The following is a 3,136-nucleotide window of genomic DNA, read 5'->3' on the forward strand; positions in this document are numbered from 1 at the left end:
GTCACGTAAAGGAATTTGTAAAAGAAAAGCTAGTTGCTACTATTGTTGATTTATTGGATCAATTAATCTTTGTAAATTTATATGTGTGTAGACAAGGAAGTTTTATTGATAAATCCTTATTAAATTTTGGATTAAATATTAAATTCATGATAATTTGACCAAGTCAAACTGTTGGTTAATAAAGTTGGACTAATATTTAAGTTACAATTATATAACTTAAATAAAGTCTAAATTACATTTGTAACAGTCTGTTAAGTTGACTGGAGGTGCCCAACTCATGCTCTTCAAGCTCAAGGTCTTCTAAAATTACTTGAAGAGCAAAATACCTCTAAAATCCTAGATCAAGCCTGTATAAAAAGGTCTTCATAAGACAACAAAGAAAGAAAGAAATACTAATTTTCAAGAGAAAGTCAAACAAATTTTTGTTGATTACGTCATATAAAGGAATCTCGAGCAGTAGTTGAAGGCACAATATTCTTCACAAAGATAAATATGATCTTAACCGAATCAAACTAATTTGGTTCATCGTTCAATTGCATACTTTTTCAAAATAAAAAGTTGAAAAATCAAATCAAAGTTCCATAAAAATCGAATAAAAGAATCAAACATCCACCTCTGAAAAAGACACAATTTCCTATCATTTTTAAGAACTTGTGTTTTCAAAAAAAATTATCCAACCCATAGGAAAATTGAAATATTTCTTCCATACCCAACACCCCTGTAATGAGCTTCATTTTCAGTCCTTTTCTATCGAACCCGAACGAAAGTTGAGAATCTTCATCAATACTGCTGATGGAGAACACAGTGCCGATTTCCACTACTGCTCCATCAAACTCTGGTACTGGCAATCGCCGATCACAGCCACGCTACTTGTACTGTAGCTGCTTCAGGCGCTGCTGTCGCTGTTTCTGCTGCTTCTATTCCTACCCATGATTCATTGTTCAGATTCTCTTAACTGCTTGTAAATATACGGTGTCTTCTCAGTATATAAAAGTGTTGTACAGTTTTCGCTTTGTATTATACTTTTCACCCTTTTGTTGAATAAAAAATCAATTGATGATGTATACCTTTTGTTGGCTAAAGTGAATTAGTTTATGTGTAGTTGTAGAATTAGGAAACAATTGATGATTTCTCTGTGCTCTTCGTATGTACTGGCTAGTTTAATTGTTTTATGGCAAGTTACTTAGTGTCATGTGAAGGAAAATTGAGATGACAGATATATAATGAGTTAGTTGAATTTGTTGCTAACCAGTATTATGAACAAGTATGTGAACTTGGGCCTTTTTGGTGTGGCTTCCTTTGTGAAATTCATTTATGGTGTTTGGTTGCTGAAATTATTGGAAATAATTTAATAAATAAGTGCGTGCAACATTTTCTACTTCCTTCCTACGCCACCGAAAACTTGCTACTGTTGAGGCAAGTGATTTTCTTAGCAAAGCATTTTCCGCCTAAAATATGTGCTTTTGGAATTTTCTTACTTTGTACCAAACATGGTTTTGCTCCTTTACCTGAAAAAGATGGATGCTGTATGGTCTCATGTGCTTTTGGTTAAGAAATCTCCATACCCAATAAAATCATGCATCAAAAGATTTCTCTAACTGCTGGAATGTTTGGCTGTTTGTAAAAGTAAGTATGCTATTGCTATATACACATAGTCAATACATTTGGTATAGTATAAGATTCACCTGTCCTGAATAAATCCAAAAATTGTTGAATTAGACAAGTGATTCCATCGTTTCTGGCTCAATAAGAGACAAATTGTCCGGACATAGTTTTTCAAATGAGGAATCAAGCCATTACTTTGTAACTGCTTTATATAAGTGAAGAATTTCTTGCCTGCATTGGCGACATGCAAGTGGAGAGCATCATTAAATAGAAGAAAAATTAAGTGTCCAATAATTATGTGACGGTTCAGAGCAGTTATGTGACTTCTGAAAAAAGTGTTGATGTAAGTAGTGTGGATACAAGCACACATCAGAAGTTATGTTGAAGATAGAAGATGGATGACATGCATACATGACCTAGAAGGCATCTATTAGCTGCTGAGGTATGTGGTACTGTTCCCAGTAGCTATATGCAATTGTAAAGATTGATATATGTGTGGGTGAAATCCTATTTCATTGCTATTACAGCTGAAATGGAACAGTAAGGCTTATTCAATCACGATGGTTTGAGCCAAAGATGTGATTTACTGTCTAATTAGAGCTACCAATCTGAGAGATTTCAGGACTTCAACTTGTCAAGCTGTAAGTTGACTTCTTAGCTCACATTATAATCTATCAATCTCAAAGAAGTTGTCCCTTTCATAGTGGCCACGTGTGGGAGAAGGGTGGTGAAAGAGCATTATATCCATGATTGGAACCATTTAAACAAAATAGTTGATTGCTTTACTTGTAGGAAGGACAAAGTGTTTGATGCATCTATGTTGTAGATATATTTTGGCGTGAATATATGTACAATGAGATTAAAGCAAGGATAAAAAACACTTTTTCTATAGTAACAGAAAGAACAAAGGTAGAAATTAATGTGGAAGTTCTAGCAAAAGAAAAGGTAAATATTCAGAACTTTAACAGGAAAAGCCCAAAACTAATGTTTCGTCATGAAAAGGCAAATCACTGTTACAACCATATTGGCCAGAATATGTCCTCCTTGAGTAGTAAAGGGCTAAAGTCACTGCTTCTGGAAAGCTATGTCCAGAACAGAAGGGCAAATGGAGCTGCACTCAGTAAAGCTGATCCCAAAGAATTCAGGGGTCGTTTGGTTTGAATACTAGTTATGCTGGGATTAGTTATGCTGGGATAAGTTATGCTGGGATTAGTTATGTTGGGATTAGTTATGCTGGGATAAGTTATATTGGGATAAGTTATGCTGGGATTAGTTTTTATTGCTTGTTTGGTTTGTCATATTCAAACTAATATTCATTGTATAATTTTTGAGAATAAGTTGTTTGTTTACAAAAATACCTCACCTTATTTAGTTTTTTTTTTTTACTATTTTCTTTGTCTAAGTCTTTAGTTATTTCATTCTTAAAAATAAAATTTCCATCTTATTTAGCTTAAATATTTGTGTGTGTGCATTTCCATGATTGTACCGTATGTTTTAAAAATTAAACTTTCATCTTATTTAACTTAAAAAT

The 3,136-nt window shown here is 33.4% G+C and overlaps 1 long non-coding RNA gene across 1 annotated transcript in view; it reads left to right on the forward strand.

The window, feature by feature from the left end:
* Positions 1 to 573: 573 nt before the first annotated feature.
* Positions 574 to 3,136, forward strand: part of LOC107058906 (uncharacterized) — an 11,011-nt gene continuing 8,448 nt past the window's right edge. The window contains exons 1-2 of the long non-coding RNA XR_001472397.1: positions 574 to 2,047; positions 2,133 to 2,246. This is a non-coding gene — a long non-coding RNA (uncharacterized lncRNA). The remainder of the gene's footprint in view (positions 2,048 to 2,132; positions 2,247 to 3,136) is intronic.

This window comes from Solanum tuberosum, unplaced genomic scaffold (assembly GCF_000226075.1).
Source record: "Solanum tuberosum cultivar DM 1-3 516 R44 unplaced genomic scaffold, SolTub_3.0 scf00693, whole genome shotgun sequence".
Classification (NCBI taxonomy): domain Eukaryota; kingdom Viridiplantae; phylum Streptophyta; class Magnoliopsida; order Solanales; family Solanaceae; genus Solanum; species Solanum tuberosum.